Source organism: Geospiza fortis, unplaced genomic scaffold, assembly GCF_000277835.1.
Source record: "Geospiza fortis unplaced genomic scaffold, GeoFor_1.0 scaffold25, whole genome shotgun sequence".
In the NCBI taxonomy this organism is placed as follows: domain Eukaryota; kingdom Metazoa; phylum Chordata; class Aves; order Passeriformes; family Thraupidae; genus Geospiza; species Geospiza fortis.
In genome coordinates this window covers 821,313-835,605 of record NW_005054423.1, presented here as the reverse complement: position 1 = coordinate 835,605, position 14,293 = coordinate 821,313, and positions in this window count along the sequence as shown.

Sequence of the window (14,293 nt, the reverse complement as noted above, 5' to 3'; positions counted from 1 at the left end):
AGGACACACACCAGACTTCATCAGTGAACTGATGTTTACTGGAATAAACAAACTGAAGTAGAGTCAGGTAATTTATAAGAAATTAATAAAGTTATAGGTACTTTTGTATGCATCTTAGTGTCTTAAAAGACACAGTTCTGCTATGGGCTATGCAGCATACAACAGCAGAAGGGTTTCTGTTAAATTTAAACAATACCTGCAATAGAACCCTCATAAGCATGGACTGGTCAAGACAGAAAACAGTAGGAAAGAGGAGCTCAAATCTTCACCTCCTGACTTCTCTCTCTGACTTGGTCTTTCCAAGTCCCAGTCCAGCTGCACTGGGTAGAGACCTGCAGCAGAGGGAATGAAGACTGCAGCATGGTATGTCTCCTTGTCCCACACTACAGCAGCACAGAGAAAAAGGAGTCCCTCAGCTCACACACACTGTGATCACCTTTCCCTCCTCCTCCCCTGCCACCCAAGCTGGAACTGTGGGGATCTCAGAGCCAGATGCCACTGGTGGAGAACAAAATAGATGATAGAGCAGAGACAGCCCTGGCATGAGAAAGTGCTACACAGCAACCAATAACTGTTGTGGATATATAGAAATGCCCTTCTCTCTGTGACTGGTTTTAACTAAGCAAACTACCCACACTCAAATCACAATAGTACTCAGGCCAACACTGCACAAGTCAGTGCACAAAATTCCATTGTGCCTCTTGTTGTCCAAAAACTGTGAGGGATTTGCCAACTGCCAAGCAAGCCAATAGTGCTGGGATTAAGTAACACAACCTTTTTCTATGACTGTAATTACTTCTGGCTCTATAACTATAGATGCTCCCTAAATTAACTTACACTGACCTGTAAAAATGCCACTGACGGTAAAAACATTACAGACTTTAAGAAAAAATTGACATGATTAGTAACCTCCACGGTTAAACAAGCCAACCCTTTTATTGGCTGAAATACAGGAGTCTTTCAACTTCCAGTCCCAATATGTTTTTACACCTGGATCTGCTAAAATGATGGTCCTTTTGTCAAACTTCTGTTCTTCATGTAAAACTACCCTGAAGTCACTTTTTTTTCCTCCTCAGGGAACCCAATGGATTAATTTGCCTTATTTTTTTTTTAATGAATGGGTCCTGTCCTTACAGCTGTTGGTGTTTTCACCACTGCCTATTTCCTCAAGGACATTTACATAGCAGCTCTCTTGAATTGTGCTTATTAGTCCAGCAGGTGAAGGCACACCATGGAAACCAGCCCACAATTACCTCTGTGGTCTCTGACAGTGCTGCAACAGCCCCTACTATGTGAATGGGATGAACACATTTACTGGAAATCTCAGGGAGAAACCTGCAAATGATTGTACAAACACACATCATGGTCTTCCATCCAAAATTCAAAACTATTCAAGACACTAACTGAACAAAGTGCTTGTTGTTTGCTTCACTGCTATGGTTATATGCACACATAAAGAAGTAATCTGGTTTTATCCTGTAACAAGAGTGATGCACAAGAAGTCTAGGGCTACAGTAGTGTAAAAGCAGACATCTTCACCCCTAAACAGTACTCATTTTTCTTTGTCTCTCTCAGTCACACACAAGTGCTGCTCAGAGATATGCTACTAAGGGAATCAATGCACCATTGTGGTAGTGAGAGTGGGACTGGCACCTGAAAGCCTCATTTTGAAAAATATGGATTGCTCCCAACACTTCTGAAAGGTGTAATAACTCCCCACCCAAGGCTACAAGGATCCTGGATGGCTCTGATTGCTATTACTTGAATGTGTGTAATTCCCAATGCTTCCACATTATAGAATTTATGAAGTATCTGCAGAAGGTTTCAAATTAACTCCAAATTTCAAAGGGATATCCAGGGGGTATTGCACTGAATTCATTAGGGTTTGCTTTGAAGCAAAGACCTTCAGGCATGAACCCCAGAGTTTCCTAAGCCTGAGTGAAGCTTTCAGAAACCACTGAAAGCAGTTTAAAACAGAGATATGACAATGCTCTAACATAAAAGTAAAACAGCACTGTAAAGTGCAATCTTTCTTACAAATCCAGGCTAAACCCATGGAAATACATCTGCTAACTGCAGCTGGTCAGAGCTGTCATAAATCATAAATTTTATGATATTTAGTGAGGCAACAAACTGCCTTTAAAAAACTACTGAGAAAGCAGTGGAGCTGCTGAGCATGACAATTAATTGTTTCCACTTCAATGAGATGAGAGAAACAAACACAGGAGACCCATGAAAGATAAGCTTAGCATCCATCCTGGGAAGTCCAGCAGATAGCTTTTTGGAATGCTGCTGCCAAAATCCATCTGACACAAAACTCTTCAGAGATGAGCTCTGCAAGCCTTGGCCAAGGAGGTTCTTTCCTCTACCTCCTGCTGGGGATCAGATCGAGTCCTGAGGGTTGGCAGCTCTGCTCATCAGGTGCAGTGCAAGAACTGTGGGGTAGCCAGGCCTCTCCCTCCTCCCTGGCCCCATTACTCCTTGCCTGAACTCCTGTTGGGGCCAGGTCTGTTTCCAGCTCCTCAGGAGAGCCCAGAAAGCTGCTTTCCTCCAGCCAAGCAAATAATCCACATTCCCTGCCCAGGCCTTGGCTCTTCCCACCAACGTCTACAGCTGGCAGGACTGAGCCCAAGCTTGTTCATGGTGTGCAAGACTTTGGCTTGCAAGTTGGCACCCCAATGTGCAGAGGATTTCTGGCACATGAGAGTGTGCATGGCAGAATCAGGCTGCTATTCCGAGAAATTGGACCAGTCTCATCCCAGCAAAGCTAGTGGTGATTTTTGTAATTAATGCATTAGGAATAGTCCTCAGGAACTATGCTGAAATGTAATTTTCCATTAGCCTCCACAGGGCGGCAGTTTTACAATGTGACAATTATTCAAATATCACTTCATTGTAAAAATTACAGATTTAAGCTGTGTCATGGGTTTTGACATTTGATAAATTCATGATACTTTTTATTACATGTTCCTACTCAGGTGTTAATGTGCAAAATCTCATAAATGCAAAAACATACAATAAAACTTCTGACTTAAGATATTAATTAGGTGATTAAACTGTCACACAAGATTTTTTGGCCTTTATAAATTAGTAACTCAACCCTCATAATTTATAAGCAGAACAAATAATAAAACAAAAGGCTTGGTTCACTAAAAAATACACTAAGGTTTTGCACAAGGCCAAAGCAGCCATGGAAAATTGATTTTCCCCAGCTTACTCAGTCTTGAATAGACACTGCTTTGTAAAAAAATTTTTATTGAGTGGAGCCAAAACTCATTATAGCTTAAACCATTAGTAAAAGTGCGTGTTTGCACCATTATTTCTAATGTCATCAACATCACATTTTAATATCATGTATTAAAGTGGAAAGAACTCAAAGATGTATTTGAATTTTATTACCAGGGTCAAAGGGGACTGTGCAAGATCTTTAGTAAAATGTGGGCTGTTGGAAAAGGAAAATGATTATGCACTGTTTCTCACAGGATGAACTGTGGGTAAAGAGCAGGTTCAAGGTAAAGTGAAGCAGCACCTTTTTGTACAATGTACCACTATGGAAATCATTATCGTTGAACCTAAGGACAGCCAACAGCCAACACAAAAACAGCACTGGACAGACTTGGAGAACAGGAAATTCCACACAGCATTCCAGGTGCTGCCTAGGAAACCTCTTGCCCAGTGATCACTGGAAGCTGGGAAGCCCTGAGCAGCATGGACTATCCTTTCTTCAGAATTTGGCCTCACTGTGGGAAGCAGGTTGGACCACAGACCTCCTGGGGAAGTCTTCCAACGTGAATTATGGTACATCCCTCTGTCCATGCCCTTGGCTTACACTGTTAACATCCTGGCTGGGATCACAAAATATGAGGGTTACATGGATATTTGATTTGAACTGGTGTGGAAGACTTTATGCTGTGTAAATTAAAAAAAAAATGGTGTTACCTGATCCAAGATACATTAAAATCAGCAGTCTTCAGTAACTTCTCTAGTCATTGAACTGGTCTAGTTGACTTTGCCAGGATTATCATAAAGAAATTATTCTTAATTATCATAAAGAAATTCAGCATACTCTACACAGCTGAATAATAATTGCATGGGGCTGAGCAACCTGCATTTTACAATTGATACAATTTCTGATCCATGCAAGAACCACCCAGCTGCTCACCCAGCTCTTGGCAAAGACCTGATCCCATGGAGTCACAGAGATTAAATCCAGAGTTGCCACTTGTGATCGCCTAATCTGGACTACGTTTCACAGGCCATTACCTTTGTACTGAGCTCAGTAACTTTGTGTTTGACTTGAATACATCTTTCAGCATGACATCTTGTCTTAATTTGAAAATGAGAGATGGGGAACCCATCTCTTCCTTTCATCATATTTTTCAATGATTAATCACTCTTTCTGTTAAAAACGAGCACAGAATTTCTAATTTTAATTTGGCTGGTGACAGCTTCCAGCCATTGCTTCTGTAGTATTTGGAATTTTCTTATAGTGAATATGCTCACACATTTTAATGAGGTCTTCTCTGAGTCTTGTTTTTAATTCACTGACATGCCAATTTCTTTCTTTCTCATGGGATGAGGTATTTCTTACAGCTCATGAATCATTTCAGTAGTTCTTTCCCTTGCTCTTATAAACCTTTGAACCATTTTAAAAATATGAATATGAACGGGATACAATATTCCATTTCTCAGCAGAGAAGTAAGACATCTCCACACTCCTATCAGGAATCTGTTTTTTAATGGGCATCCTGCCACTGACTGCAGCATACAAATTGAATTTGTTTGGATGAAATAAAGTTATTTTAGAAGACTGACAGTTACTATATGAGTGAACTTTCTTATATTCAAAGGTTTAGTTAAGCATCGAAATTCCTGAGTAGAGATAGCAAATTTGCTAGTGAAACTTGTTGGCTGTCAAGCCCTGGCCTTTCAAAAGTCAGATTACCACCTGATCTCAGTTTTCATAACTATAAAATTGGAACAAAATCTTGTTAAGCCTGGCACAAGAGGAAAAAAATGCTTGCTGTAATACTGTCATAGCAATTCTGTTCTTCACCACTACCAAAATTTTCAAAGAATTATGCCACATTAATGGGATTGTTCAAACTGGAGAAAAGAATTCTCCAGGGGAACATTACAGCAGCCTTCCAGTACCTACAAAAGAACAGGAGAGGGACTTTTTAAAAGGACATGACATGACATGACAGGACAAGGGGGAATGGCTTAAAACTGAAGAAAGGTAGACTTAGATTCGGTATTTGGAAGAAATTCTTGACTGTGAGGGTGCTGAGGGTGCTCAGAGAAGTAATGGATGTCCCACCGCTGGAAGTATCCAAGGCCAGGCTGGATGGAGCTCTGGGCAACCTGGTCTGGTGGAAGGTATCCCTGTCCAGAAGAGGGAGGTTGGAACTAGATCATCTTTCAGGTACATTGCAGCCCAAACCATTCTATGATTCTTTGAAAAAATAATTTTATGAAACAGTTCTTTCTTCTCCATGGGCATTCAAAGCAACTTTCTTAGCCTGTAAAACCCCTATATCTGTAAGAAACCCCTATATCTGTTTTATCCTAGTGCTACAATGGCGAGATAGATGCTTATTGAGGTACAAAAAAAAAAAAGGCATGGGCTGTATTGTGTTAGTTCAAACCTACTGAATTTTGCAAACTTTAGCTGATAATTCTCATTTTAGAACACTGCTGCAATAACAGATGCTTAATAATGCCAATTTAAATGCATTACCAAATTGAAAAAAGAGCTCTCTAAATATACATTATTTACTTTAGAAATTATTCCTTTTTAGTGATAGGGATACATGGTTGCTCAGAAGTGATGGATGCTGCATTCCTTTTGCTGTTCAGGATTCTTATCATCCCTTCAGACAATTGAATTTCTTCCATTTGTAAAATCTATTACCAGCAGAAAGACTGCAAGTAAAAACCAATGACTGGAATCAGAACAGCTTTGGCAATACAATGAATGAGTACTTCACTGTTCCATATCAGTACCCAGGAATCCCCTATTTAAAAAAAATATTTAAATGGTATTTACTTAGACTTAGAAATTAGAATTCAAGCAATCCCATGAAAAAACTCACAAGGGATAAGAATTCATTATATTCATGCAGTATATTTCTGTAAAATACACTTCAACTTGGATCAATTTGATCCCTTGATTTTTGGAATGCACTAAATAAATACAAGTACATTAAATGTTTAAAGGTTGATTAACCAGAGAGACTGAAGAAAGCAATAGTAGGCTTAGCAACTTTTTCCAAACAGGTATTTTCTAGGCAGAATCTTCTTTAAATCACATTGAAGCAGCACTTCTTAGTAATCTAAGTGGGACTATTAAACTGATGCTAGTAGATACAAAACTACTAAAAAAAAATTGTGATTTCATAAATAATTATTTGCAGAATGACTCAGAGAAAGTAATAGTCCTTTCCAGACTTAAAAATTTATGAACTGATGGCACTCTATTGATTGGAGCATTTACTGCACTTTCCATAGGGCTAATTAACAAAACTGCCGAGAAAATTAAACACGGTACTTAGCAGGATGACACTCTGGCCCAGCTCTTTGCAAACATCTCCACAGTGAAACACTTTCATCCTCATGGAGGGGCCTAAGGAGGAGCTGACTGCTTGCCCTAGTGAAGCCAGAGTGTTTCTCCTTAACTCCAATTACCTTGTGCTCACCTACACATGAATATAAAGCTACCTAGAAGACATGTAAATTGCAGGGTCTGACCCTTGATGAAACAACACTGCTAAAAATCAGATGTAAAAGAATACTTGGTTTGTTTCCTCTATCACTTAACTTTAAATCATTACTATAGCACTGAATATGCGGGGAAATACTTTTTTTTTCAAATAATATCAATTTCAATATTAATATGTGCCAATGCACATATTAATGTATAGATCCAGCAACAGGCAGTCTAACACAGCAGAGAACAACAGCCTGGAAAGCAGAGTCTGAAAGGGATCTGCAGATCCCAGTGGAGAAATGGCATGAACTCTTAAAAGCATCTATATTATGACAAGATAAGCTAATACAATTTTTGAACATGTTAAAAGAAATGAGCAAAAACAGAGAGGCAGTTTTTGTCTGTTGATGACATCATTTTGGAATAATATGTTTCTACTACACTTTTTTTTTTAAGAATGGACAAAATAAGGACAGAAATGGAATAAGAAGAACCACAAAGCTAAGACTTAAGATAATGCCTTAAAGCAAGAAACTCCAGGGACCAAGACATCTTGGTTTTTCAGAAAAACAACTGAAAAGAGACCGAAAACTAAAACAGAAAAAGAAAATCAGAAGGCAGACTTAGAAGGCAGAGAAATTCAGCTGCTGAACTGGAAGTTTTCATCTTATGCGTTTTTCCATGCTTGGTTATTACAATGGCCATGTACCATGGAGCCACTGACAAAGATGGACAGCTTTTTTGCCTTTTTTTTTCTTTTTGTGTCTAAAGTTCTTACATGACTTGAATCTAATAACGTTTGATTGAACAGGAAATCAGATGTAAGTCAGGAATTTTTCAGCTCTAGAAAAGATAAAAGTGAGTTACAGCTTTAATTGGCCATTGAATTAGCTCATATGAATAATAGCTCAGTCTTTTCAAGTTCTGTGGCTTAATAAGACTCCCTTTTATTTCTTTATCTGAAGATTTACTGGAAAATATTCATTTCTTCTGAACTTAGTGATTATATTCCAACTTCAGACATGAAAAAATAGAAAACTACGCAAACCAAAAAACACAAGTAGCATAAGCTGCTGGGAACACAGGCTTTTTACCACCTTTGACATGTCTGCTACAGGACAAAAACTGGCAGGGCACATTGTGACATGGGATTGCACCAGACAGGCTTTGCAAGGCTGCATATAAAAATAAGAAAGGACAAAAGGGGACAGACAGATATGCACTAGACAGCAGAACCATCACCCATGTCACACAGCTGGAACTCAGGCAGTACACTGGCTTCTCTAAGTTCAGAGCTGAACTAACAAACATAGGAGAAATTTTATGCCAGTCAAAAACTAAATTCCTATTGAGTCCCCCATACCCACAGTGCCCTAACAAAAGCCACCTTGTGTGAAAAATAATCAAAACAAAATATCCGTAAAGAAAACCATTCTTTATTGTCTATCGTGAGTTACTAAGCCTGTAACTCCCTACCTGCATAAACTCTTCCTAAAACCCCATTTTCCTTGCAAACAGTAGCATTAAAGATGTTTAGGTCATCTCTGACCAGTCACAAGCTATTAGTGCATTGTCACTATTTTCCATGACACAAATCAAATATCTACCTAAGTACTCTTCATTCTTAGTGTACCTAACCCCACTACCCAGAGGCAGCGACTCTGGTGAGATAAATTTCCACAAGAGACAGGAACTCAAAAAAAAAAAAAAATTCAAAAATCCACCACCTTCTACCCTCAGCACAAAGTGCACTCATGATCCCTACACATTTAAAACAGGAGTATTGCCAATAAAGTACCCATCACAAACCTGAAGCTCCATGCTATCCAAACAAGCAGCCCTGCGTAGAGACAGAAAGAAGCACATGGCTCATCAGCACACCTTTAATCCCCCTCCTGGAAATCTACCCAGTAGAAGGGTAATAATAACTTCCTGTATCAATGTCACAGTCTTTAACTGCTATTTTTGCATATGACCACAATGCTATATTCACCAAACAGTTAATCAATACTTTGCTTTCACCTCGTAACTCACTGTGTGACCTGTGCTTTGTTCACTTCTCATTATTCAACTGCCTTATGATGCCAGAAATATTAATTTCCTCCAGAGCTTCTCAGTGCTGCTCATCATTTCAACATCTGAGTGCTGCACAAATTCAAATTAATTCACAAAAATTCACAGCAGCAAAGAAAAGGTACTACTGCTGTTCAAAACACAGGGCAAGGAGGCACAAAATAATTAAATGCAGAGGTATTCAATGATTTTAGATCTTATTTCTGAGGCATTACAGACATAATTTAAAATTATTTAAAAATACTTCAAACACACATTGCAACATCACTTGCAGGTGTGATTGCTGAGGAAATTGGATTTAGGGCTCTAAAAGGGGTCATTAAAAATTAGATAATTAGAAACTATTACACCATTAGAGGTTCCACACAGAACTGGTTTTTAGCACTACATAGGAAAAGTATCCTTTGTGCAACAGTGCATTATTACAGTTGCATGACCTTTCCTTCCCCTCCCATTGTTCATTATTGACTTTCCAGCTCAAGCAATAAATGAAGCAGGAGCCACACGGGCTTCGCTCGTCTCTCCTGCACAGCCCCAGCACATCCCCAGAGCAGGTCCATCCTGCACAGAGACAGAAATCCTGCATAAAACCAGTATGTGATCACCCATGTATAATAAGGGGACCAAATTAAGGTTGCCAAGCAACCACCTCCCCACATTATGCCACAAATCCCTGTTCTTCATCTCTTCAGCAAACACACGCCAGGCCTGTCTCACAACCTGACTCTCCCTTGTCTGCTTCTGTGACCCTAATTACCCATTCTCCCAAAGGCTTCTTCATTGCAGTTTCTTTGTCCACCAGTGCCCATTTTCTCTCATTATTCCAGTTGTTACCCTGTCTTTCTGCTCTTCATAATTAGCATTTTGTTCATCCCATTTTCCTATTTCCTTGACCAGCTCTCAGTCTGCTGACATTGCTAAAAAAATAAGGGGCAAACAACACTAAAAATATCAGATTAAGATCATGAAGTCTGGCAAAGCCATAAGCAAAAACAGTTGTGAAATGAAATTTCCTGTAAACATTTTAATGTACTAAGAACAAGACTATAACTAAAAAAGTTCTCTTACACTTCATTCTCAAAGTGATTTTCTGCTACTGTTTCTTTTTAAGTGTGAATTTCACACTAAGATTTCAGCTAATATCTTCAAAGTCTGTTTTATCTAACCTCAGCATATTTTTACTTTACCATCATCTGTTGTTTTGCACGCTAAATCACTCAGTCAAAATAAATTTTAGTTGCAGAAAGAATAGATTATGTGCCTGGTATCAAGAACCTTATCATTATTTGACAACCAACAACATAACTAACACTTATTCCCCTAAAACAAATATTTCTGTGAATATGCCTGACTACATAGAGAAAAATGGTCTGAAATACACTTGGAGCAGCAAAAGGTCTGTTGGTCTTCTCCAAGGCATGTGAGAAAAAGCCATGATGAAAGAGCTGATAACCAGGCTACGGTAACAAGAAATTTAATCAATTCAAAGAAGAGCAAAAGAAAGTTGAAATAGCCCAGTCCTTTCTTACAGCAAGCAGTAAGGAAGACAGAGCAAAGTGAATTAGGCACTTTACAGCAGGATTTTGGTGCTGACTTCATGTAACATGAGGCATTTTGCTGTTCAGAAAATTACAGTCAAGAAAGCAAATCAGAACCATGTCAGGATACACCTCATTTGGGTAGAGCACTGGGAGGACACTTTCCAGCTAGGCCTCCCAGTCCTGGAATGACTTGTGATTTAGGTCTGCTGAACATTGACAACAGTACTTCTGTTTTTCCAGGAAAATTTCACTGTGAACCTCTGAGGTGCAGCAGATGGTGTTGTTCCCCATCAGCCTAATAGAACTCCTTCTGTATCATCTATTTCTCCCATTTTAAAAGTATAGTTGGATCTGCTCTTCCTCCCTCCGTTAACTTTTAAGAGATAATGACGCTCTGATTCCAGGGCTGAAAGAATAGTTACTATCCATATCAAAGTAAACATAACAGATCTTGGTAGGACACATGCTCAATATAAACAAAAGAATATGCTTCTTCACACAGCAAGGAGCTGCCCTGTGGAACAGATTTCCATGAGACACTGTGGATACCACAGAAGGAAAAAGATCAGTCAAGGGTTACTGAGTATGAAAATTGCATTAAGCTCAGGTATTCCTGAGGGCAGTCAGTGGCTGGAATGATCCCTAGGGAAGTTTTTCATGTACTTTTCCTACTGTCAGCCTTCCCCCAGAGTTCATCTGCAGCCAGTGATGATAAAGAGAAGCTGCACTACTGGAGGGTAGGCAACTAAATGTGCAGAGAACACAGGAGGGCCTCAAAGTGCATATACTGGGAGAATAACAGGAGCTTGCCCTTTGCTGCTGCTCCTTGGCATGTGCTTGTAGCTGCTCTTCCTACACATTTTCCCATTTCAAAGACAACCTCATCCTACTACAAAATAAAAAATAAGACTTTATCTGTGAAGAGTGAACTGAAGAAGAAAGAAACTGGGGATAAATATTTTTTTCAATCAAGGGAATATGGATGTGGAAGCAAGAAGGCAGGGGAGAGTCAAAGAATTACAAATGTAAGGATTCACATGGAGGCATCAGGCTGAGCATCTCTAACAGCACTTCTGTGAGCACACTGAATGCATGCAAGGATGTGGGGAGGTTGCCCAGTGGTGGCTAACACAAAGATGGGCCAGGATGAGAAAACCAAAACTGTTCCACAGGCACTGGGATTCCCCTCCAAGCTGCCCTGTCCAAGAGGTGGTCATGAGGGGTTCATCCAAGTTGAGAATGTCACTAACTGGAAAATTCTGCTGTCTGGTGGGGCCTTGGAAGGGGAGGATATGCAATTTACAGGCTACTGGATAGATGGCTCCTTGGTTTAATTCCACACAAGAGTTCTCAGGGTGTCGCGCACATGCTACCCTTGTTCAGAATGACATAACTGGTTTCCTTCCACCTCAATCTGCCCAGTCTTCACCCACCAGGTCTATGGTTTATGTATTTTTGGCACAGCACAGATCTACCTGCAACCAAGTCACTCCCATCACGTGGCCTTGCACAGCTCTAGCTCACAGCTCATGAACAAGGCTGTTGAGGGAGATCACATTATGTACAATACCCGTGCTAGCATTAAGCCATTGCTTACAGCAGATTTCTATGAAAATTAAAAAAAAAAAATCCACAAATGCCATAATATCATTATTCAGCTTCCCCACGGTGATCCTGAATGCTGCTGAAAGGAGCACCACGTGCAGCCATGCAAGAATAAAAGCCTGCATGAAACCAGGCGAGCGCTAAAGCTGCCTTTCTCCAACATGTGTGTGGAACAAGCAGCAACTGAAATCACTAATGGTGACATTGTTTGCAGCTGGCTTATCAAGCTGCTACCAAGCTTCTTTGCAAGATGATTTTTAGATAGGCTATGCTCAGCAAAAAAAAGCACAATTTCAGAGGCAGAGAAATGCTAATGGGAACGTAACCGTACTCCACTGCGTCATTCGTCATAGCACGAGTGTTACACAGGGAAATGAAAGGATAAGAAAGATACAGTTCAAGAAGAAAATGGTCACCATGCTTCAGATACAAGGCAGTCATACATACATATATATATATGCTCTTTCTTTCTCCCCATGTTTTCAGTACACAGCTAATCTTTTCATCTGCTTGATATATTTATACAGTTCTACAGAAAAAAAAAATTTCAGAAAAAGTTACCAAAAAATCCCAAATGTTACAAAGATTACGAAAATCACACATGCATATATTTGGAGTCTTCTCTCTCTAAATTTCACACTAAAATATGCTTGCTTATCTACTTACTAAAACACGAACTTTGCTAACACCTTCTAATCTGTGGTTAACCTGCTGTGAAGAGTAAGGCAAAACAAAAGATTTTTTTCACCCATGGTAGGAAAGTATTCTGACAAACATTCCTGCAAGAAAATCTTTATTGTACTCATGCTTTCAAGGGCACAGAGGACCGTGTGAAGGTTCTTTTTTATGAGAACAAAATGAAAAGAAAATATCAAATGGTGCTCAAAAAGGGAGTACCACCATCTTGTTATGTATATAGAGAGAAAAACATAGCGTGTGAGTGTATAATCTAAAACTCCATCATTATATAAATGCACTGGAAGAGTAATTAAGGTTGTATAGGCACCATTCTTTGAGTTTTGAAGACTTCATCATACCATCTGAAAAATATCTTTTATCATAAGTTCTGGTGAGGATGTGAAAGTAAGAGAGATGCAAATGAACTAATAATGAACTAATTACTAACTAATTTTCTAAAATTTCATACACACAAAGAGAAATCACTCTTGAAGGCCTAAAGAAGGAGTAGAAGTGAACAAATAGGAAAAAAATCAGCTCCTCTAAATAAGGTCTATTACATTTCCTAATGACAAAGGCTATGTGTAAACAATTCTCCCAAAATTCAGTAGGAAAACAGCTGACTTTTCAGGTTATTTAAGAAAACTAAACAAGGTGGCAAAGCCACAGTCAGCCACATAACGCAGTCACAGAAAAAGAGATTCATGGCCTATTCCCATCTCTGTGATTCACATTTCAGTGCCAATGCAGATCATTTACTTAGCAGCAATTGTCTTCAAAGTGCTGTGCAAACATTTTTCTTTCCAGTACCACCTCCGCTTCTCCCTTGTCTGCAATGGGGTAAAAAGTAAAATCTTTCCTAACAAATGGAGAAAAGAACAATTGGGAAAAATGAACAAAAGGTTTTCAGTGTTACGGCCAGGGCCAGATAAACGTCCAACAAAAAATGGATGAAAGCCACAGTTACACCCCACTGCTATTTAGAAGCAATTCAGGGGTGTTTTGTTCAGTAGCACATCCTTCCTTACAGACTGTAGAGTCACAGACCTGGAGGTAGCCTGGCCTGCAAACACATTTTAATGTCAGTCAAGAAAAGGCACAAACTGTGGAAGAAAATAAGTCCTAGCCTTGGTAGGACAGGCTGGAGTTTAATTCATGCTCCCGTAAAATTTATGTGGAACAAAACATCAAAAAGTGGCAGTCAGTGGAACAGAAATGATGTATGAGGCGTCTGATAACTGCTCCTGTACACGCCAAGATTTGACACGACAGTGATTGCCAAGCAATTTCTAGCACCGCTTTCTCGGCACTCTCCGCCCCAGGAGCTGCTTCCTGCGGGACACCCGAACTGTCATCGTCGGCGTCCCGCGTCCCCCAGGGCTGACAATCCGCGTCTGCTCCCTCGCACAGGACCGCGGGGAGTCCCGGCCCCGGCCTGGGGATGGGGCAGCGGCGCCGTTCCCGGCGGCGGGGGAAGGGAGCGGGGCAGCGCTGCTGGCGCTGCGGCGGCAGCCGGGAAGCGGGGAGCGAGATCCCTCCCTCCCGCCAGGGCGGTGGAACCTTCCCGCTCCGCCGGCCGCCCGTGCCGCTGCTTGAGCTCGGAGAACAGGAAAAGCAACCGAATAGAAGAGACAGACGCCGGGGCGGGTCCGCTGCCTACTGGGCGTGCCGGGCGGGGGATGGGGAG